This window comes from Bos indicus, chromosome 11 (genome assembly GCF_029378745.1).
Source record: "Bos indicus isolate NIAB-ARS_2022 breed Sahiwal x Tharparkar chromosome 11, NIAB-ARS_B.indTharparkar_mat_pri_1.0, whole genome shotgun sequence".
Lineage (NCBI taxonomy): Eukaryota > Metazoa > Chordata > Mammalia > Artiodactyla > Bovidae > Bos > Bos indicus.
In genome coordinates, this window is record NC_091770.1 from 3,634,884 (window position 1) to 3,658,796 (window position 23,913).

The 23,913-nt window shown below is 52.0% G+C and overlaps 1 protein-coding gene across 17 annotated transcripts in view; it reads left to right on the plus strand.

The window, feature by feature from the left end:
* Nucleotides 1–23,913, plus strand: part of INPP4A (inositol polyphosphate-4-phosphatase type I A) — a 119,053-nt gene that overhangs the window by 38,993 nt on the left and 56,147 nt on the right. Inside the window, exon 1 of one of the 17 annotated variants that reach the window (XM_070798259.1) lies at nt 17,906–18,023. The exons of the other annotated variants lie outside the window; for them this stretch is intronic. The gene's annotated coding sequence lies outside the window, so the exon portion shown is untranslated. Of the gene's footprint in view, nt 1–17,905; nt 18,024–23,913 lie in introns of those variants that run through there. 17 annotated transcript variants of the gene reach the window in all.

Below are 23,913 nucleotides of genomic sequence, written 5' to 3' on the forward strand. Positions count from 1 at the left end.
CTGTCCTGGGACACTCGATTATACTTATTTGTCTTATTTCCTTAGGGTCCTCTTGGTGGTGAGTCTTTCTCTAGCGTTCCTTCCTTATTTGTGATGACCTTGATGGTTTTATGTAGTAATGGTCCGCATTTGTAGAATGCCCTTCATTTTGGGTTTGTCTCGTGTTTTTCTCATGACTGTACTGAGATTATCAATTTGGGGGAGGAAGACCGCAGAGATGAAGTGCATTCTGGTCGCATCCTAGCAGGGTCCGTTCTTCCAGCATGACTTGATCTGAGGTGCTGTCTGTCAGGTAAAGTGTAAAGTTTCACTCCCACCTTCCCTACAGTGTTCTGTTTGGAAGGCAGTCACGTGCAGCCCGCAGGTAAGGGGTGGGAGTTAGGCTCCACCCCTTTGAGGTGACAGGGTTGTTTACATAAATTGTTTGGAATGAGATTTGTCTCTTCTCCATTTATTCAGTCACTTATTTATATCAGAGTGGACTCTTAGATACCTATTTTTCTACCTGGAGTTATAATTCAGTACTGTGTTATTTGGTTGTTCAGATTGTCCCAGCTTTGGCCACAGGAGCTCTTTTGGTTGGCTCCTATGTCCCTTTGATGTGCCCCCATTATTATGGGTTTTTAAATTTTTTCTTTTGAGCATGTCTGTTCTTTGTTTATTTTTTTGGCACTGCAAGATGCCCTGGGCTCACCTTGTACCTTTCCTGCCCAGTCCTAGAATTGGCCACTTCTCCAAAGACCTCTCACTCCTTTTATTGGAGAATTGAATTAGAAACCAAGACCTGGGCACCAAGTGGTTAAATTATTGTTATTTCAGTGTCTGTGTCCTCAACTGAGCAATGAATGCAAAACACATAAGTTGTGATACTATCAAGAAATAACTGAAAATATCAATTATTGGCCCTGCCCCTTCTAGGGCTCCTCAGACCCCGTTCCACAGTTGTTAACCTGACGTGCACCTCATTCTGCATCCTGTTTCTGGAGCTCTCTCTGTAGTGGTAATGATTTTATGTGCACTCTCTCACTGTGACTCTGAAGTCATCCACTCTTACCCTTTCATGATTGAGAGGCAGTAAGCAGATCTTGAATGAATGCTTCCTGCTCCCTGAGTCCTGTAGGGGCTCTTGGTCAGAGGAATAAAATCTAAATTTGAGAAGAGAACCTGATGGGAGAGAAGTTTGTGTGGACAGAAGTACTGCCGAGCTCCGTAGAGGGAGCGCCTCAGCTTGAGGCTGGCGTCCAGGCAGACGATCAAGAGATGGGGTTGGAGCTGGTCCTGCAGGCGGAGTGGGTGGGTGGGGAAGTGTTGTGGGAATTGTACTGTGGCGGCTACAGGTGTGGGGGCCAAATGGAAGCCTTCCTCCCCGACCTAAAGACCCTGGACCCTTGCCTTTGAGTGAGTGTGTGCATGCGTGTGTAAGTCCTGCCATCTTTGCTCTCAACCCCCCTGGGAGGCCAGATCACAGCTTGTTGCCTTAGCCCTGTGTGGGCTGGCAGTGGGAGTAGAGAGAAGAGGGTTACGAAGGCAGAGAAATCTTGAAAGGAGAGCGGTCAGAACCCAGTGAGTGCACAGCGTGCTTGATGGTTCCGAAGCCGTGCCAGAAATGTCTGAGCTCCTGAGAATGGTGGGCCTCAAAGGGAGAGGATGCAGGAGAAGTCAGTTTTGAAGGGAACGTGAGCTCAGGTTTCAGCGGGTGCCGGGAGTCTGCAGCGGGTGACTCGTTGACTTAGAAATGCTGGATTTAGCCTCAAGAGAGGAGGCGAGGGATTTGGCCATCATCTCCTGGCTGACTCAGTGGCTGAAGGCGTCGAGGTGCAGAAGGATGCAGGCGCACCCTGAGGACGTGGCCCGGCCTTCCATCTTGTCCTGCCTGTTGGCATGGGAGCTGCCCTCGTGCTGAGTGATGGATGGACTCAGGGTTGCCCAGGCACCACCATCAGTACAGGTGGCTTAGGGTCTTTTCTCTGGGGCTTCTGTGTGCTGTGCTGGAACTCCTCTGACAGTCTCCTCCTGAGGGGGCTTTAACCCCTATGCTCTCTGCCTGGCAGAGCGAACCCTGCTTCTCCCCTTGCTGAGGCTGAGAGAGTGCCTACGAATGTGCTCCCCACCCCAGCTCCGGGTGTGACTTGTTTCTGGGAGGGAGATGGTGTGGGGGCATCTTGAACTATTTGAGTTTTGTCTTTGGATGACACGGTGTTTTGTGTCAGGCTTTTCCATCATCACTCCACACAGCCACCAAGTTCTGTCTGCCTTTTCCACTCCTTCTACACTGAATTAACGTCTCTGTGGGATCCACGTGCCTGTGGGGTGACGTGGACAGTCTAGCAAGGCCCAGGATGATGGAACTTACCCAGAACTCGTGTGACCCTGCAGGGGGTGTGGTGACGGTGAGAAGTGTCCAGATCTGGGCTGGAGTTGAGGCGGGAGGGACTGAGAGACGAAGCGAGGAAGGCGCCTTGCTTCTGGCATGAACCGTGGCAGGAGGATGGGGATGCCGATGCTGAGATGGAGAAGACTTGGGGGAAGCAAGAGGGAAGCCGGGGCGGTGCCGGTGGTCCCAGGGAGGGGAGGACGTCCTCTTGAGGGGCTGGGTTATTCGGCCAGCTCCCTTTGTCAGATTGGACTGCTTATCACATGGGAATCTCTAAAAAGAGAGGAGAGTTTTGTCTGAGTGTTGTATTTGGGTCTGTGGCTGGGGGCTCACGAAACCCTCCTGTGTCAGGGAACAAGTTTTGAAGTCAGGAATGGTGCCTGCTCTGGAGAGTGGAGCCCGCATGGGCGGGCTGGGACCCCATGGTAGTCCTCTCAGTTGGCCCTCACGCAGGCCCCCCTCTCTGCTGCGGTGTCACGGTTACATACGGAGGAAGAGCTTGGGTTTCGGGGAAGGGAGTTGGACACCTCAGTGGTCTGACATGAGGCGCTTCCAGAGGCACTTGGGGTCAGTCCAGTCCTGACTTCTTTATCATCCTCATGGAGATGCCTCCCTTCTCTCATTGCATTTGAAACTGGGACTCCACATCTCCTTGCCCTGGAATCAACATTAACCCTGACACCAGTGCCTCCTCATCAGTGAGGTGGGAACCCAGGGTGCTTCACCTCCTGCCCCTGCTGGGGGCACCGGCAAAGTGGTGAGTAGGAAGACTGTGCTTGCAATGGCTGAAGAACACGTTGACGTGAAATATTTGGTACCTTGGGTGTCAGAACAGCTCATGGAGGGTTTGTTTTCCAAAATTATTGTTTTATAGTACTGTGTACTCTTACTTAGAACAAAATAAAACACTTTCCAAAGAAGAGAATCATTTTTATGCCAACTTATTAACTAAAAAAAAAAAAAAAAACTATGGTGGTGAAAAACAGAGTTGCATTTCCTTATGTGATGGAGAAAAAAATCAAAGCCTAAACTGGATCACATAGACAGTAGCAGGAATAGTGAGTTCCATCCATAGCTAAGTATAGCTGAGACCTAGTTCATCACAAATGGTATTTCCACAAGGGAATGGGAGGTGATCTTTGTGCACTTCCAGAGGTTTTTCATACATGGCTGTAGTAACATGGCAGGGCTGGTTGTTCTCGCATTTGAGGTAAGGCCTCTTGTTTTCACAACCGGTTCCCTGACACAGGAGCGTTTCATGACCCCCAGCCACAGACCCAGTGCTGGGTGGGGCCTGGGCAGCAGAAGGTAGACGGGTGCCATGGGGCCCCCAAGGCCCCACCCAGGGGATGCTCTCATCTGAATGTTCACACACACACACACACACACACACACACACACACACGGTCTCATCTGGACAGTTTGGTTTCCAAGCCCCCTAGTGAGGGAGAAGCAGCAGGTTTCGGTTGACAAGACCACTGGAAGCTGCTCAGCCTGACTGTAGGTGAAGAGAGCAGAGCCAGCATCACAAGTAGATGTAGCCGGAAAAGGAGCAGCGAGCTGGGTGCGTTTCAGATGGAAGCAAGCAGCCCTTGTGCCCCAGGTGGGAGGGCCTTTGAGCCCAGTCATGGACGTGTTTAGTGGGGTTCATCCTCTTCCCCACACCGCAGACGAGATGGCAGCCCCAGGGCTGTTGCAGGGTGTGCAGGTTCGATCCCTGGTCTGGAAGATCCTGCATGCTGTGCGCTGCTGCCAAAAAAAAAACAACGTCAAAAGCTGCTGCCCCCACCCAGCACTCCATTCATAATATGTGGGTCACTCAGAGAGATGAGCCACTGCCCTTGACCCCAGCCCTAGAGCAGGGACTCAGAGACTTGCTGAGGAAGAGAGGTTAGCTGTAAGGACAGAAAGCTTTGACACTCTCCCCAAAGGTACTGGATTTATGTATAACAGAATACGGGAAGTTCAGATGTAAGCATGCTGTCAGGAACAAGACAAGGAGATCTTGGTCATCAGTAGAAACAAGAGGCCAGTAACTCCATGTTAGCAACAGCCAGAACTTGAGCAAAGACCAGAGAGAGATAGCCAAAAAGAGCCCTCCTGAGGTGAGAACAAGCCTCAAACACTGACATCAAGAATTATCCCTGCAAAAAGGCCTGCATTTAACTGATCAGGCTTCACAGCAATTGATGCCCCAGAATATTGTCAAAAATAATAATCAGCCAGCAATTCATGGATCCTTATAGCTGGGTATAGTAACCTCAGAGGCAGGGAGCTTCACAGAGAGATCAGGGAAGAGAAAAAGAAAGCCCTATAAAACCATTGTCATCCCAGGGAGACTGTGCACACCCAAGGCCATGTTCCCTGAGGAACAGCATCAGAGGCTGGGGATAGCAGGGAGTCATGAGGGGATAGATTCGACTAAACTATTAATAGTTCAGCTGAGTCACTGGAAAAATAAGCACTCAGAAACAAGCCCTGCAGGGAGAAGATCAGTATTCAGAACTGCGGCTATATATTGCCTACAAGGTCTAATTTTTAAGAGAAAAGGATAACTTGCAAAGGAATAAGTAAGTGTGATTTTGTTTTTTAAAGCGTCAGAAATTACCAGAAAGAAGGCCCAGATGTTGGGTTTAACAGACAAAGACTTTAAAGCAGCTGTTGTAAATATAACAGAATCCCCCTGAAACGCAGGAGAACCAGGTTCGATCCCTGGGTCGGGAAGATCCCCTGGAGAAGAAAATGGCAACCCACTCCAGTATTCTTGCCTGGGAAGTCCCATGGACACAGGAGCCTGATGGCCTAGTCTTTGGGGTCACAAGAGCTGGATGCGACTTAGCAACTAAACCACCACCAAGGGAAATCACACTTAAAGAAGTAAAGAAAGGTCTGATGACAATGTTTGATCAATTAAAGAATACAAAAAAAAAAAAAAAAAAAAAACAATAAAATGAACTAAATGGAAATTCTGGAGTTGAAATGTAAAATAACCAGGATGAAGAATTCACCAGAGGACCAAAACAGTAGATGTCAACTAGAAGAAAGTAGAAGAAGTGAACTTGAAGATAGAGTGATGGAGATTATGCAGTTCAAATGGTAGAAAAAAGTGAAGAAAATGCACAGAACCTCAAGAAATGTGGGGCACCATGAAGCTCAAGAAAGTACACGTAATACAAGTTTTGCAAGAGGAGAGAGAGGAACAGAAAAAAATATGAGAAGAAATCTTGTTGAAAACTTCCCAAATTAGATGAAAAAACAACCTCCACATCCAAGAAACATAATGAACTCTCCCAAGCAGCATGAACACAAAGAAATCCACACCCAGGCACTTCATAGTAAAAAAAAAAAAAAAAAAAATGTTGGAAAGACAAAGAAAAAAATCTCAAAAAGCAGCAGGAGAAGAATAACTCAATTGTACTGAGAATCTCAGTAAGATTAACAGACTTCTGTTATTGGAAACAGTGGAGACCAGGGGCAGAGTTGTGGATGGCATATTCAAAGTCCTGAAAGAAAAAAAAAAAAAAAAGCCAACCAAGGATCTTATATCCAGAAAAATGTCTCTCAGAAATGAAGGTGAAATAAAGATATTTTCAATGAAAAAATAAGCCAGAAAACCCCCCAGAGAATTTGTGGTCAGCAGACTCACCTTACAGAAAATATAAAGGAACTCCTTTGGGCTGAAAGCAAATGACCACAGCTGATGATTCAAATCCATATGAGGAAGACAGAGAGTGCGGAATTATATAATTATATGAGACAACGTAAATGCACGTATCTCTCCTTTCTTAACTGATTTTTAAAAACATCTTTTTAAAGTAAAATGTATATTACTTTGTTCTTGGGCCTAGGACGTCTAAAAAAGTAATGTGTTTGACAGCATAAAGGAAGCAGGTGTGAGCAAAACTGTATTGGTGTAGGGAATTTCCACAGGACAATAGGAAGAGAACCAGAAATAGTGAATAATAAGGTGAATGTAACAAACTCTGTAAATATGTACTTGCTTCCCTTCTCTCACTTCTTTGAAAACATGAAATTATATAAAGAAATGATAGCAATCTCTTTAGGGGATTGTAATATATATAAGAATAATATGTATAGCAATAATTGAACAGAAAGAAAAAGAAATAGAACGGTATAGAAACAGTGTTTCCATATCTCACTGGAATTAGGTGGGTAGAGAAATTAAAGGTTACTCTGGAGAATATTCACGTAATGTGAAGAAAAGCAGGAAATGAGGAAGGAGGAATGAAAAAGGCAGAGACGCCTAGGCCCTTGCCACTTTCCACTGGTGTTTATTAGAAGGGTATAAACTAAATATTAGAGCTTGCCTGTGTTTCTTTAATTCTACATGGAAAGAAATTTTATTAGCTTTTTCTGGATAGAGCTCTCCTCTGTCTCCCATTTATCCTGGGTCTTTTGGTCAAAGGTGTATTTTAAATGTGTTCGGAACAGGTACACACCTGACCAGGAGGCTGTAAAGATAAAAGGAGCAGCCCTGGAGTGAGGGAGGTGCTTGGGGCCTGGAGTTTATGACCTGGGGTTGGTGTGACCTTGTGACCTAGTATTGGTCACTTTTCCATCTCTGACAGTGGGTTGAAGTGTTAGCAAGGTCACCTTGGACACTCGGATAATGACTGGGAAGTACTTAACCACGGCTCCCCGCTCCCCAGAGGTCTGACTTGGGGAGGAGAGAGAGGGGATTCAGGGCCTCTGCTCAGTGTCAAGGCTGCACCCTTTGTGAGCAGAAAGGGGGAGAGGGGTCGCTTTACCAGGTCCGGTCCTTGACTCTTCCTGGCAGCACCCACCAGCATAGCTGCTGGGCTTGTGCAGTGTATTAGAGAATGCCAAGTAGCATCTGGTGTGCAAGCATGTTGTCACAGACTGAGATGTGTGTCTCTCCCCACGCCCCTACCAGATTCATATGTTGAGTCCCTAGCTCCTGAGGTTTGGAAGGCAAGTCTGGCATTTCTGAAGGAGCTGCTGCCGGGCGACCCTGTTCAGGTGCATCGCTGTGCACGCCAGACCCACAGCCACTCAGGCTTCTGCCACCAGGCTGGCCATTAAGGAGAGCTGAAGGAGGACAGGGAGAAGGCCATTTCTGGTATCTGGAGATAGCATCTCTAAAGAGTTAATTAAGTTTAAATGAGGTCATAAGAATAGGCCCTAGTCCAGTTGGATTTGGACTAGGGAGGAAATAGCATCCCACTCCAGTTGTCTTGCCTGGAAAATTCCCTGGACAGCGGAGCCTGGCAGGCTACAGTCCATGGGGTTGTGAGAGTTGGACATGACTAAGCACGCACACACACCTTATAAGAAGAAGATGAGATGCCGGGGAGGTGCACAGAGAACAGTCCATGTGAGGACACGGAGAAGATGCCGCGCGCACACCAAGGGGAGGGGCTTCAGGAGAGCCTGCCAGCAGCCTGATCTTGGGCGTCCAGCCTCCAGAGCTGCGGGAAAACGTGTGTGCTGTGTCTGTCCCCCCTTCTGTGATACCGTGTTACAGCCACCGGGCAGACTGATGCGTGGCTAGTGTGGGGTCTCAGGGTTCTCTGTTGATCCCCACCGTGTTATTGACAGATTGGCCCACTGACCAGCTGGGAAAGTAGTCCCACTCAGAAATACAGACGTGCAAGATAATTACGAGTAAAGGGGCTGCTTTGGACACAGTCTTCTCTCCGACCTCCTTCAGATCTGTGTAATGACCAGCCTGGGGGCAGAAGCCATCTGCGTGACTGAGTGGTGGGCATGGTAATGCACCCAGAACAAGGTCGGCTGGCAGCAGTTATCCCAGAAATGCCGGGTTCGCCTTGCGTTTTCATCCCGTTTTTCTGAAACTGTGGCACACAGTATTTTTAGAGCTGCTTCGCGGTTTCTCTTTGTGAACCTTTCTTTGGGTACATCATTTAATCCTCTCAGCCAGCCTTGTTTAAGATCTGCAGAGTGCTATATTTATTTGAAATTTCGGGGCTTTTCAGAATGTTGCTCCAAGAAAATCGGATGAATACGGAACTCTAGAATTTATGCCTTAAAAGGCTTAACTGCTAATTCGTGTGTACGTTTTCTCATGATTATTTCTCCCTCTTTTTTTTTCTAGGCCATCTAGGGCAGGGAAATTAAAAACTCTGCTGGAGTTAGTGTCAGAAGATCTTTTTAAAAAAATTAATTTCATTTTTTGGGGCAGTTTTGGCTTCATAGCAGAAAGTACAGAACATTGCCATATATGCCCCGTCCCCACAGAGAGAGCTGCAACTTCTCAAGGACAAGAGGGACAGATCCTTCTTTGTAGAGGAGGAGTATCTTTCTTGGCAAGACTCATGACCTTTAGTGATCAGGTGGAGGGTGTCAGACCGCCCCCTCAGGCTGTGGCTTGAGTGAGCTTGGACCTGACGCCCAGCAGAATCTTGCCACGTCTGCCGGGGGAGCCACAGGAGGCGTCGCTGGCAGGCCCAGATCTAATTCCTGGGGAAGCCCCCCCACTGCCCACAACCCAGGCTGTGTCACCCTCCAGAAAGAAGGTGTCATTTAAAGATTTAAATCTTAACTCCTACCTTTTCAGTGCATTTTTGCCCTTGTAGCTCATTTGACTCTCAGCAAGGTGTAGGGTCACTTAAATTTAACTTGTGATCTACGAAGCCTGTACACACACTTTCTTTTCCTGTTTCTTTTCTTTCTTTTTTAATAGAGATATGGTTGTTTATTGCTTAACATCTGATGGACGAAATGACAAGTTATTGTTGTTCAGTCGCTAAGTGTGTCCAACTCTTTGTTACCCCATGGACTGCAGCACGCCAGGCTTCCCTGCCTTTCACCATCTCCCAGAATTTTCTTAAACTCGTCCATTGAGTCAGTGATGCTCTCCAGCCATCTTATGCTCTGCCACCCTCTTCTCCTTTTGCCTTCAATCTTCCCCAGAGTCAGGGTCTTTTCCAGTGAGTCGACTCTTGACATCAGGTGCCAAAGTATTGAAGCTTCAGCTTTAACATTGGTCCTTCCAATGAATATTCAGGATTGATTTCCTTTAGGATTGATTGATTTGATCTCCTTGCAGTCCAAAGGGACTCTCAAAAGTTTTCTCTAGCACCACAATTCAAAAGCATCAGTTCTCTGGTGCTCAGCCATCTTTATGGTCCATCTTTCACATTCGTATGTGGTTACTGGAAAAATCAACGCTCCGACAATGCAGATTTGTCAGCAAAGTGATGTCTCTGCTTTTTAATATGCTATCTAGGTTTGTCTTAGATTTCCTTCCAAGGAGCAAGAGTCTTTTAATTTCATGGCTGCAGTTACCGTCCACAGTGATTTGGGAGCCCAAGAAGATAAAATCGGTGACTGCTTCTACTTTTTCCCCTTCTGTCTGCCATGACGTGATGGGACTGGATGCCGTAATCTTCGTTTTTTGAATGTTGAGTTTTAAGCCAGCATTTTCACCCTTTCCTTTTACCCTCATCAAGAGGCTCTTTAGTTCCTCTTCACTTTCTGCATTAGAGTGGTATCATCTGCATATCTGAGATGGTTGGCATTTCTCCCAGCAGTCTTGATTCCAGCTTGTGATTCATTCAGCCCGGCATTTCACATAAGATAAATAAGTAGGGTGACAATATGCAGCCTCGTCGGACTCGTTTCCTAATTTTGAACCAGTCTGTCATTCCATGTACTCTTGAAACTGTTGTTTCTTGGCTTTCATACAGGTGTCTCAGGAGACAGATAAGGTGGTCTGATATTCCTGTCTTGTTAAGAATTATCAACATTTCATTGTGATCCATATAGTCAAAGGCTGTAGCATAGTCAGTGAAGCAAAAGTAGATGTTTTTCTTGAATTCCCTTGCTTTCTCTATGCACAGCATGGCTCATAGCTTCACTTATTTATGTAAGCCCCTTTGCCATGACAAGACTGTGATCCATGAAGGGAAATGACAAGTTACCTTCTCTCAATATACATGGATGGAGACTGGGCATGATACCCACAATAAAAGCTCCCAGTTCAAAGGAGGAAGAACCAGAGACCTGGTTCACACAGCTCTCATTACCACCTGCTTCCTAATAGTGGAGAAAATGTCTTTGTCCACTGATTTGTCTTTCCTGAATTTCATCATCTTGGAGGGTCTTTCTCTCTGCTTTTCAGCCAAGGTAGGCAGTGGGGGTAGATTCTGTTCAAGCTGTCTTACGTTTGTCTTACTTAAGTGGTTTTCAAAGGGAAGGTCCCACACATGGCAGAATGCCTTCTCACAGCACACACTCTTCCTTCACTGGGCTCTGCAGCAGGTCTCTAAGGTGAGGTTGTGTCCCCAGCTGATGACAGAGGACCGGGGCTCTGAGAGGAGCTGCCCACAGGCCAGCAACGGGTGGCGGCTGGGGCTCAGGTGCCTGGCTCCAGGCCCTGTGTCTCCTCCAGGGGCCTGTCTGCCCCTGGATGCCAGCCTTGAATCTGAATAAATTCGTTTCTATACACTTGAATATTTAACTAATTCAAGATGTTACGTGTGGGAAATTTAAGTTAAAACACTTACTTAAAGAAAAACCTCTGAGCCAGTGCTACAGTGCAGTCATGACAGAAGTCATCCCCCCCAGCCCCCGCCCAACCCCGAGGGCCTACTGTTCAGGGGGTGCTGTGACCCTTGCTGTCTCTGCGAGGGGGCCAGAGAGGGGCTGGAGTCCCGCTGTGTGGCCCAGACTTGCTTCTTGTCCTCGGGGTGGTGGGAAGATGCCGCTCTTGTCTGCCCCGTGGCGTCCTCGCCAAGGCAGGAGTCTTCACTTCCCCGGAGCTGGGGAAGGCTTTGTGAGGAGCACGTGACAGGCAGAGCACACGCAGTTACGCAGTGTGGGGCAGCCTAGTGGGTAGGGTAGTAGATTGGGGAAGAAGCAGTGGGGAGGCCGGGGCCTCACCCAGCAGGAAGGGCACACAGCTACCCAGAGTTGGTGAATTGCCTGAGGCCTGATGGCTGAGTTAAAACCCAGAGCAGCCAAGACCCTGACTCTGGGTCACTTGTGTTTCCCTGAGTTTCTGTCTTGCGTGTGGCTGGTGAGCGTCTGATGCTCCGCGCGGTGTTCCGTGGCACGGTTCTGGCAGCCGCACCACTGCTGTGAGCAGCGTGTCAGGGTGTCTGAGGGACCCCAGACTTCAGATGGACGCACTGGCACCTGCTCCCTTTCGGGTCAGTCCCTGCCCGATGGGTGTGCATCCGGCCCCTTCCCGAGCTGCTCTGCTCACCCCGGTGAGTGGGTGGGACGATGGTCCTGGGGTGCTGGGTGGTGCCTGTGTGGGTCTGGCCGAGTCAGCCAAGGGAGCAGGACGTTCCATGCGCTGGAGGTTTCCGGCTCTCTGCCAGGGTCCTGACTGCTCCCCAGGGGTCAGGGCCTAGGTGTCTGGGAGGAGGTACCTTGCTCTAGGCCAGCTTTCGGCTTTTAGTTTTTCTGCACATTTCTTCTAGTGGGACATGGGAACAAATCTAAAGCATGAATTTTGAAGGCACATTTTCCCTGATCTCTAGTATCCAACTCCCAAGAATGTTTAAAAAAAAAAAGTGAAAGCACAAGTAGAGATTTTAATTAGTTTTCTCTGTCGCTGCTCTTGGCGATGGTAATTTTACACGAAGTGTGTGCCAGGGAGACACCTTATGGAGGCCTTTGTCCTCAATGCATTCTCTGCACCATAGAACTCAACTGTGAATTTCAGAGACAAAGAAATAACCCTAAAGGTTATATCTGGACTGTTTTTTTTTTTTTTTTTAATACAGCTATTCTTGTTAGCATTCTTTTTCTAAACAAAAAGCACAACCACCCTAGGGATCTTTCTGGAACAAGGGGACAATGAAAGAAAGGAAAGATGGTTCTGGTAACTTCCTTGAGGGGTCACATCCCTCTTGGCCTAGGGTGTGGTCGTGGAGGGGGCCTCTCAAAAGCGAAAATGGCTCTAGTGTAAGGTATGTGCTAACAGACCAGAAATTGCTTGGCCTCTTCAGTTACTAAGTGGTTTTAGTTCCTTCTGTGGTTGTTGCCGTGTTGGGTTTCACTTTGTATTTGCAGAATTGAATCGCGCTTCCCTCAGAGCTGGGGAGCCTGTCCTGACTCCCGTTGTCCTGATGACAAAATGGCCTTTGGACCCCCGGAGACCTGCTGGGACAGAGAGCTGTCCTTTATGTGCTGGTCGCCACCTTGGCCCAGCCTTACGAGGCCTGAGATGGTTTGTACCGAGGGAGCGAAGGGTTTGTTTTCAGAAGCCCAAGACGAGAGCTCAGGAGTACGCAGGAGAGCTCTGCAGCGCCTGCGGTCTGGATCCCAGCGCCGGGGCCTGGTGTCAGGGACTCCCTCGCACTGACCCCGTCCTGGCCCTGCAGCCCGGGCGGTCCGTTCCCGGCAGCACAAGGCTTCCCTGTCCCCCTGGAGTGGTGGTCCGTGAGCGAGCCTGGGCCTTTGCAGTCAGCGCTGTCCACGCTGCATCTGGACCATCTCCCTTCCTCACCACCCCACAGCCCGGGGCCTGCATTTCCCTCTGTCTCGGTGTTGTCTGAACGTCTTACTCCTTTGTTACGTCGCCGGGTGCTTGTAAGCAGGGGCACCTCTGACTCACCTGGCATCTCCTCAGAGTGCCTGCTGGACACATGAGCGAACAGCTGCTGTTCCAGGCTGCAGGCTCCAGGGTCACTCGGGGTGGGTGTGGCGGGGGGCGGGGTGGTGGAGGCGGTCAAGGGCCGCCGGGCCAGGCCTGCCAGTGGAGCGCAGAGCTGCTGTCTGCCCCGGCCCCGGTCTGCCCCTGTCGGGCTGCCCTCACTGGAGGTTGGGGTGTGGTGGCACGGCTGGCTGGTGTGCTCTTGAGCATGAACTGGGTGTGGATGGCGCCTGACCTGCCTGCTGGGGCTCCCCCAACCTGCACTCGGTTGGGGCAGCTTTGAGCGCCACCCTGAGAAACAACTGGGGCTCCGGTCACTGCCCTCAGCTCTTTCTGAATCACCTTCTTGGGTTCTCATCGTCCCTGCCACTGTTGGCTTTGCACTCAGAGCCATGGCCAGACTGCCGTGGGACAGGCCCCTGGAAGGCCTCAGTGAGGCTCCTCTTTGCCCTGGTCAGGATGGGGGTTCCAGGCCATCTTTGAGGGGCGACCTGTGAAGGGAAACACAGTTGGTAGGGGAGCCATGGGCCCTCTCCCCACACGCCAGTCTCCCCCTCAGCTCTGGGAGGGAAGGATGGGCAAAGGGAGACGGGGAGGTCAGCCCTGGTGGGGGAGTGGGGGCTGCTCACCTCTCTGTTGGCCAAGCCTCCTCCTCCTGGCCCAGGTGCCCAGGTGAAGTGTGGGCAAGAAAGGACTCTCCTGTGGGCCATGCCCGCCTCCCTGCCCGTCAGCCACAGAGCGAGTCCCTGTCTCAGTTGCATCACAGCCGAGTAACACAGCCGAGCAGCTGAAGCTGGAGAGGTCACCTGGCACAGAGGAGCCTGCCCTGTATTCCCTGTGTGAACCCGGGGCCCTGAAGTCCTGTCGAAGTTTGCTGTGTTCTCCACCGGGTAGTGTCCATGGTAGCAGCTGGAGGAGCAGCCGGTACACCCCCACCAGACCCACACGTGGTAAAGCTCGCAGGACGAGTGCTCTGCGGGGCATCCCACAGCGTGTCGCCCGGGACGTCTCCCTCCCATTTGGGTTTGTTGGCGCAGAAAGTGAGCTTGGCCTGGTTGGGTGCTGCCCACTGGAAGGCCTGGGGCTGGCCGGCCATCCCAGTCTCCTGGCTCACTGCCTTGTTCCAGAAATAACTGTCTTCCCGGCATTTCATTGATCTGTGGTGATGCTTCGCATTTCTAACCCTTTATGGAATAATGTTCCTGCTCAGAAAGTTTTATATTCTCTCATGAATAGAAGGCCAACTTTGACGCTTCTGGCTTAGAAAACAAACTCTCCTAGTGATTATAAAAATAAACTGAAAAAATAAGCAATGAACTGAACCCACCCTGCCCATGTCATCTGAAGCACATGGAACTTTCCAGTTACGGTCAGGCCCGCTTTGGCCGTGGTCCTCCAGAAGGTAACGTGGATGACAGTGGCGTGGACCTGCCGTGCCTCGTCAGGCCCGCACAGCGTCCTGCAGAAGGTGCTGGAGTGCGGGGCCCAGCAGGAGCCCATGGTGGGCTGCCCGTGCGTGTGGCGGATCAGAAGCGCTGTGTGGACTGAGGCCAGCGCAGAAACCCCAGAACCTGGGGAGAGCCTGAGGCCTTCTGATGGGTCAGCTCTGGGAGCTGGACCTGCCTGTGTTTTCCGAAAGCTCCACTAGAATGGAGTTTGGGAAGCTGAAGTCCTGCACTAACAACTTGTCTTCTAGTGAATGGAACCAAAGCCTGGCTTCTGCTTGCTCACTCACCAGCAGGTGCGGCTCCACTGGGTCGGGCCTGGTGGGGGCGTCCGGGTTCTCTGCTGGGAGTGCACTTGGCATTAGGTTTGTGAAAAATACAGGCAGGTCTTCGAGACAGTAGTGTCCCTGGGTGGGTTAACGCTGGTCAAGACCTGTGTGTCTCCACGTAGGGTCTGCTACTTCCCTGTGTCAGGCCACTGCCTGAGTGACACGCTGGTTCATGTTCCTTGGAAAAACTTGAAGGACGTTGTGGGCATTTTGTAAGGAGGGGGAGGAATGTGTATTATTCTTGAATTGTGGGGTGTGTACCACCAGTGTGAGCTGGGGACAGCTCAGTGACTATTTCCCAAGCTCCTCGGCACATTCTTCACTGACTAAACCGGGACATTCTATAGTGAACGAATCAAACCTGTTGGAGGCAGTGCAGAGGAGGAAACCACAGTAGTCAAGCAAAGAGCAGAGGACCCCCTGCTAATTACGTTAATGTGTCAGCACCAAAATAGGTCCGGAGTGATGACTTGCTGACTTGGGGTCAGTGTATTTTTCATCCTTCTTTCCCACTGAAATGTAACATGACTTTATGGTATTCTACAAACCCGGTCTCCACCATCAGAAATGTGCAACATTTTATGTATATGTACGTATATGTATGTATACACACACACACATATATATATTTTTTAAATTTCAGTATCAGTATTGTTGGCTTGTTTTGTCCATTCATCCTGCTCACTTTGTGGTTTTTAAAGTAATTTATTTTGAAACATTTTGACAAAAATAGGTTATTTTTGTCAAGAAGCTTAATCTCCGTTTAGGAAAAGGAGCGCAAACATGAAATTATGCCCCCCCCCCCCCCCCCCCCCAATAAAAGACACTGTTCTCATCCCAGAGTTCTCTCTTGCGTCCTCTAAGAAGACCCGTTCCATCGCTCGTGTCTGTGGTGCTGACCAAGAGCCGGACACGGGCTCAGGACTGGTTACCCAGAGAAGACACTTGTAAAGAATGTGGCTGGTGACAGAGAAGGAAATTCTGTTTAGTGTGTCTTGAATCTGAACTATTTCCTTCAGAGGAGGTCCTGAAAAGGGATGGAGTAAAGAAAATAATGTTCCAAATAAACATTGTAAGACAAAAACGATAACTTGTGAAAGAGCTTAAAGACCGAGCACCTCTGCAAGCGGACAAGCTTATGCCTTTTATTAGCGTTTGTCGCTTAAATTACTGGTCCTGGTGCCCTGTGTTGGTTTTGGGAGAGAGACTGGACTAGAAAGACCCACCTTCTGGTCTTGACTTCCCTCTGTAGCTCATGACCTTGGACAAGCCCTCTGGCCCCGTGAGCCTGGGTCCTGTCTGTCATACGCTGCCAGGCAGCGAGCATGGCCACCTGGGCAGGCGTTTTCTACCTGAGAAGGTTTTCTTTCCATGGAGACCAGGTGAGGCGGTGAGCAGCCGGTGGGGGGCGGGGTGCACTCTGGGCTGGCAGGTTGTGGTCGTCTCCTCTCTGGAACTCCTCGCACGTGTTGAAAATGTTAAGAGAAGCTTGGCCTTTTGTGAGAATCAGGCAGCAGATAGCAAGTCTAGGGAGAGCCTAACTCGGGAGTGGCAAGTGGGACAGACGGTCGGCCGCCCTGTTCCACGGCCACAGTGCTTGCGCCCACTACGGGGCCCCAAGGGTGGTGCTGGGCACCCGTTCTTACACAGAAGCCCCCAAGCCGCGTGTTGCACTTTTCTCTGCAGCTTTCTTGATCTCATGTAAGAGAGCGAAACAGTGTGTTGGGGTGCTCTGCCGTCCCTGGGTCCCCACTCACAGTCCAGGGAGCGTGGCCCCATCCCCGCCCTCTGCCCAGCTTGACAGCTTCCTTTTGGGGGACCGTGGCTGCGGGCCGCCGTTCCTGTGACCGGCCAGCTGCTGGGAAAATCTCAGTAGCCATTGCAGGCTTCCAGGCCTCAGGCCAGGCAAGGATGGGGTGGAAGGTATGGCAGGATAGGCCTTCTGGAGTCACTTAAGGTCACGTCTGGGTGATGGCTTCTGTATAGAAGCCGCACCTATCATGTTAAATTAAGCTGCACTTGAGTTCATTTGTGCTGGGGTTCTGTTTGTTGTTAATTTGTAGATCCCTTTTAGCTTTAGTTTAAGAGTTCCAAGAAAAGCGTTTATACCTAATTCATATTTATGTTGTCCATTTAAAATAATGTGAAAGGCAACGACCACTGCGAGTTCTTTGACTTTTCTCTTTGAAGATTAAGAAGCACTTGCCGTAGGGGCTCTCTGTTCGGCTGTGACTTGAGACCATTTGGTCCGGCCCCACCTCCCGCCTCTGGGTGGGCACTCGCCCCACAGGCTCAGGTGTCAGGGCAGCACCTGTGCTACAGTGTGTCCCCTCCAGCCAGGGGGCACCTGCCCTGGGAGAGAGCTGGGGTGGGGGCTCGGGGAGGATCCTTGCGTTTGACCTCTTTGGTGGCTGCAGCCAGAGTGTTGAAAGTGGGGGCTGTCAGAGGGAGGGGGGACATGTGTATACCTGTGGCTGATTCAAGTTGACGTATGGCAAAAACCAACACAATATTGTAAAGCAGTTATCCTCCAATTAACGATGAATTAAAAACAAGTGGGGACTGTCGGCCACACCATGTGCGCAGGGCCGTCGGCAGCAGGGGCGGACAGCGTGGAGGGGAAAGGTGGGGAGGAGAGCGCCGAGCAGAGCTGTCCCTGCTGCCGACGTGGGCTCCACGGGCCGGCTCAGCCATTTTCCTGCCCAGGTTTTGTAAGTCAGCCCAGACCTTTATGAAGATGCAACTTTTCTGCTTAGATCCACCAGCATGGGATTCTCCAGCTTGCAGCACAAGGTCCTGTCTGTCAAGTGTGGTTTTCTGGCCGGGCTAGGAGCCCTGTCACTGAGCCCCCTAGGACGGGTCAGCGAGCAGAGGGTGCTGCTGCAGCTGGGGTGTGGGCCACCGCCCTGGGAGGGCACCCGCTCTGTGCACTCTGGCCCCAGGAGCCCTGAGCAGCTGCGGCCACACCCGTGTTGGCCGCTCTCTTCACTGAGAGCACAGACCTCTCCCACAAGGGAGGAGCACAGGAACAGGGTCGGGGTGGGGAGGGGGTGGGGAGGGGCTTCCGCCGCGGTGGCTGGAGGGAGTCAGCCCCAGCCTCCAGGTGGCCAGTTCTGGGCGGGGGGAGGCAGAGACAGGCACAGGCCAGGCCCTGCAGCCTTGGGTTTGGGTGGAAAAAGAAGAGAAAGTGTCTCAGGCAGAGAACAGGACAGTCCAGCGCTGGGAGCCAGAGTTCCCTGCCGGCTACGTCTAGAACCCACCTTTGAGTGAGTGCCTGGGGGTGGGGCCTTGGGTCTGTGATGACACTTTCCTTCATTGGCTGCAGACAAGCTGAGCCCCGGGTCCCAGGGAAGCCCTGGTCCTCTCCTCTCTGATCCTTTGGGAGACGCATGTCTTCACAGACAGTGGGAATCAATAAATACTGGATGGTTTCTTCCATCCCAAACACATGTATTTGGGGATTTCTGTGGTCTTGCCGAGAGTCCAGCACAGAGACAGACTTTCATTTAATTATGTGAGGGCTTCGAGTGGCCCAGATGACAGAGGAGCAGGCTGTGAGGCTGGTTGCAGTCGGGACCTTGTGGGAGAGTCCCCAGACTGACCGCGGCTCTCATGATGGCCTGTGTGCTCAGAGCCGCGCTTTGTCCACAGTGTCCTGGGGAGCTGATGTAAAATCGGGCGGCAGATGGAGCCTGGGGCGTGGGGGTGAGGGGAGTGACGTGAAGGACACGGGGTCAGCTCATCCCTGCATTCAGCACCTGGGGTGCCCCTGCTGGAACTGGGGGAACCAGCCAGGGAAGGTCTTGGGAGACGTCCCACCAGCGTGGCCCTCAGATTGTCCACCACTCGTGTTCTCTGTGGTACGTTTTCTGAGGGCGCCTCCTCTTCATCTCTGGGTCCCCGAGACCTGGCCCCTGAGGTGCCCCCATGTGCCATGGGCTTATTGTGAAACCGTGTGTCCTCTCCCATCTAGATGTGTGAGCACCCAGGCCTGCGGTGCTCAGCGTGAGCGCTCGTCAGCCCTTTATTCACAGCAACTTAGTTGCAGATAAGTTCCTGCAGAAAGTCCCTTGGAGGTTTGTGGTTTGCAGGTGAGTCACTGGGGCTGAGCTGCACTCTTAAAGCGGGCTGTCCCTGAGGCTCCCTGCAGGAGCTGGTTTTTAGGGAGGACTCACAGGAGGTGAGGGAGCTGCCCTGTTACCCAAGAAAGAGCTGCCTCACAGAGGACAGCTGACCAGGACATCTAGAGCCAGGAGGCCACAGGCCACAGCCAGAGGGTGGGAGGGGCCACAGTGCTCGTGGGGACAGAAGGGCTGCAGGGGCCAGACGTGCTGAGGTGGGCTGACGTCTGGACCTCTGAGGAGGGTGCTGCTGGCACGAGTCACTGATGGGTAGGGTGTAGGCTTGAGAGAAAGAGGCAGCCAGGCGCCCACACTGATCTGTGTCTTGGCTGGAGCTGCTGGAAGGATGGAGCCATGCTGACCGGGGTGGGAGGATTGAGGGGCCAGGTGATGCGGGGTGGGGAGCAGGGACTTGAAGGGCCTGGGCTTGTCCTGCTCAGGGCACTCCCCCCCACACCCACACACACCCACACACCCAGTCCTTCAGAGCGGCAGGCACTAGGGATCGGCCCATGGAAGACACTCTTTCTGTGGAACAGTGTGGGGTGGGGGATGGTTCTGTGATGATTCAAGTGTGCTCCATTTACTGTGCACCTTATTTCTGTTGTTACTACATCAGCTCTACCACAGATCATCAGGCATCAGACCCCTGATGCTGGGGACCCCTGATTTAGAGGAATATCCACAGCCCACCCAGAGCCTCAGTCTTCCCACTGGAGTCCAGAGATGTGCATTTGAATCTAGGTTACGGCACTGAATCCTGTCAGCCACCGTGTTCATTGAACGAACAAGGCAGGTTCATTGATTAAATCGGGTGAATTTACTGCCATGCTGTCTGTTCAGTGTCATTGTCAGCGAGCAGGCCTTGGGCAAATGGGCGGACGCAGGAGGGGACAGATGGACTGTTCCCTGCTGAGTGAGCGCAAGCCCCATGGGCCCTGGGTCGGCTTGTTTGGGTCTGCAGGTGAGAATGTACACCAACTGCAGCACATCTCTTGTTTCCCTGTGCTTGCTTTTCTGAGACACATCACTTTCCAGCGTTTAAGTACCAGCAACCCCAAACTGCTGTTTTGAAACTCACTCATGTGCTCGGCCTTGTTCTTAGGGTCCCAGTCCAAAGCCTGAGCCTACCCTCTCCCACCTCCCCCACTCGGCACAGGGGCTGGAGCAGAAAGTAGGAGAGATCTGGGTCCCTTCTCCGAAGGGGAAGGAGGAGGCGGCCTCCCTACAGGCTTTCTCCGGCACAGAGGGACCCCACAGATCCCTTGAATAGGATCCCAGGCTGTCCAGTCCTAGGGCTGGGGTGGGGTCTCCTTCCACCCTCCCCTCTGATAGGGGACAGGGGCGTGGATTCCTCCCGCTAGCAGGCATATCCTCATCTTACAGGAAGGTGGCTCGTGGAGGTGCCATGGCTCCCAGTGGCTGACCAGGTCTGACAGCAGAGCCTGGCCTCCCCTGCCAAGCCCCACCACCTCCAAGAATGGACCTCTGTTCACCAATTCCTTCCCAACAGCAGCTGTTAGGCCTGAATTTGTGTGATATTGTTCGAAACTATGATCATTCTGAGCTGAAGCACAGCAGAGTGTCATGGACCTGGAGGCAGAGTTGTGGCTGGAGAACCCAGGGAGGCTGGGAGTTGAGACTCAGCTGGAGGGAAGGCCTTTTTGGCTCGTAGAGGCCCCAGGGCGAGTGCAGGGCAGACGTGTGGAAGATTAGGAAAGGCCTGGGGGAGGAATGCACGCATCAGGTGGAGGCTCTGTGGGCTGTCATGGGTTTCTTTACACAGGTGCTGCTCCTCGGGGCATCCCTCGGTGCTGTTACTCCTGCTTTACAGATGGTGAAACTGAGGCTGGGAGAAGCTCTGTCATTCTCGCAGGAGCAGCGGTCTGAAGCAGCAGTAAGCGAGCAGGTGCCTGGGTGCACGGCCCAGCTCTGGGCCTCTGCTGGTTGGCCCAAGCTTCCAGGTCCTGGAAGGGCCAGTGTTGAGGGCCCTGTGGACCAGAGTGTCTGGGACTGGTGGAGTCGAGGCCAGAGCACAGGGTGCCGAGCCTCAGGCTTGCCTGTGTGCCTGCTTGGAGCCCTCCGCTCTGGTCTCTGTCCCTGGGCCCTCCGGCCTTACCTGCCCAGATACTCCCTGAGCCTTTGCCTCAGGCAGCGTTCCTGGCCTTTTGTGGGAAGGAGGTATATTTGGCTTTGCTTCCCAGCTGGCTCAGTAGGTAAAGAAACTGCCTGCAGTGCAGGAGACTGCCTGTGTGTTAAGGGTTCGTCCTCGGGTGAGGCTCAGGGTGGGGCGGGGGCAGCTCTGCTCCTGCTCCGCAGTCACGGGGGCCTAGTTCCTTCCATCCAGTGACTCCACCTTCCCTGTGTGTAGAGCTGCCCACCAGGCTCCTGTGTGCAGCCGGGAGTCCAGGGATGTGAGGATCCCGTGACCACTTCACCATCTGCATCTGAGCTGGTGCGTGTCCCTTCTGCATGGGTCCCTCGGCTTTCTCTGCCCCTGCGAAGGGGCTGGAGGGACCTGCCGGGTAGGTGAGGTTGTCATGGGCCTTGATGTTTTCTTAGTAGGTGCTTGTTAGACCCCTGGTCTGTGTTTAGGCTTGAACTCCGCACCCAGGAGGATATGGAGGAAGCAATGACTTGAGGTCTGGCCTTCGCAGGACACAGGTGCCCAGCTGGTCATCCCACCATCACACAGGAAGTGGATCATCCCGATGTGCAGACTGGCTGGTGGATTAGGGAGCCTCTGTGAGGAAGCGTCACCAGGTTCAGCTGCTTGACGCCCGAAAGCCAGTACTTGAGAGACAAGTGCCAGTAGGAATGGAAAGGCTGCTTTATTTAGCAGGCTAGGAACCTGGGGAGAGATGGCAAACTCATGTTCATAGTGAAAGTGAAGTGAAAGTCGCTCAGACATGTCCGACTCTTTGCGATCTCATGGACTATACAGTCCTATAGTACATGGACTATATACAGAATTCTCCAGGCCAGAATACTGGAGTGGGTAGCCTTTTCCTTCTTCAGGGGATCTTCCCAACCCAGGGACCAAACCCAGGTCTCCCACATTGCAGGCGGATTCTTTACCAGCTGAGCCACCAGGGAAGCCCTAACTGCAAAGTTTCTGCTTGACTGTGATCGTCTTTAAAGCGAGAGTCGTTGGGGTGGGGAGGAGGTCGTTCATCATCTTCCACTGTGTGCAGATTTTCTTCTGATTGGCTGATGGTGAGATGTTGGTGCAGTGCTCCAGGAATCTGGTGCTCAGCCTGAAGTCCTCCCCTCGGGTGGGGGCCCTAGTTTCTACAGAAGAACGCAAACATTTTGTTATAGATGTTCCTTGAGGGGGTCAGGACCTGCCCCAAGGCTGCACTGTTGCTTCCTGACTGCTCTGCCCTGTTTTTTGTGTCCCCTCTCTGATGAGCAATTTTTGAATCTGTCCTTTGGAACTCAGGGAGGGTCATGGAAGCTGAATGAAGCCTATTTTCCTACAACCAAGAGACAGGGGACACGGGAAGGGCTTTCACCCGGGAGGGGCCCACAGGGTCCTGCTCTGCTGCGGACAGGCTGTTGGCTGCAGGGGAGGCTTCATATGGAAGGGGCAGCTGTCCCTTCTTGGGTTATAAGCAGTAATTTTCCTGCCTGTGAGCTATGTGATGCCTCATCCATCAGTGACTGGCCATCCTGGATGGGGATGTGAGAGAGAGCACCTCCTCTTTCTGATTCCTGAGCCAGCCTCCTCCTCAGGCCTTCCGTGACCTTTGCTCTTGGAGAGCGCGGCACCAGGGAGCTTCGCTGCCATGGTGCCAGCCATAGAGTGCAGAGGGTTGGGATGGGAGAGGATGGCCCCAGGTGGCCTCGGGGCTTCTTGCTTTGAGTTGAGGCTGGTCATTCACCCTTTACCCTCCATGTGACCTTGAGGAAGTCACCCTGCCTGGGTTTCTCTGACTGAATCCATGCAACTCCTACATTTTTAAGATGATTTTGAGAAGACCCTCCCCTTCCCAGTGTTCTGACAGGAATCTCAGCAGAGATTCCTGAGCCAGAGGGGCCTCCAGACCCTTCCCAGGCCTTGTTCTATGGAAGGGGGGCAGGGAGGCCTTCCCAAGACCAGCTCCTTCAGAAGCAAAGCTGTGTGAGCCATGGGTCCTCCCCGTCCTTGGCCACGTCTCCCTGCCCCCAGCAGTGGAAGGGACGTTGGATGGAGGAGGTTACACATCTCTCACAGTGAGGAGCCAAGGCAGATAGTTTCAGAAGTTCTTGCTTCTTTCCTAAAAATTCATGTCCTTCTAGACAATTCCCCGCCCTTGCTGTCCTCTTTAAATGTCATTTTTTCTTGCTAATGAGCACCGGTCTTCAAATGGGGCTAGGAGGAAACCAGGGACCTTGGGAATATCAGAATCCTAGGTGAATTAACTTAAATTAATGAGACTAATAAGGGAAGTCGAGTTCAGCTGTGCAAATTAGATTCGTGTTCTGGGTCTCGACTTAAATTGCTGGTCTTAATTAGATGCCTCCCCAAAACCATGAAGCGGCTTCTGAGATCCTTTTGACCTAAAAGCTTCTCTGATCTGTTCACTCTGTCAAGTGTAAAATTAGCCTGGAGATGTTCCTCTTTAGGCTATCCCCAGAGTCTCACAGGGCCTCTGGTATCCGCCACCCTCCAGGGGATGGGGTGGGAGGGTGGGTGGCTGGGCACCCTGCAAGAGGCGGGGCTGGGCTGGTTGAGGAACCTTCCTGGGGAGGCGGGCCGTCGGGGTACAGGTGTGGTGCGGGTGGCCTGTCTCCCCTGTCCCGACGATGAAGGGGATGACGCGGGTAGCGCGCTGCGCAGGCAGCCGGGCAAGTAAGGGGATTTCTGGGTGCCCCCCTGCCTCTGGTCAGTGCGAGGTGCGGTTCTCAGTGATTCAGGAGGGTGGCAGTAAGCTGAGAAAGAAAATGCTTCTGGCACGCCCCCAGACATGGCCATCGTTAAGATGTGGTCCCTGACAGCTCTGGGCGTCTGGGCCCCTCTTTTTAAATGTCTTTAGCCAGAGCACAGGTAGAA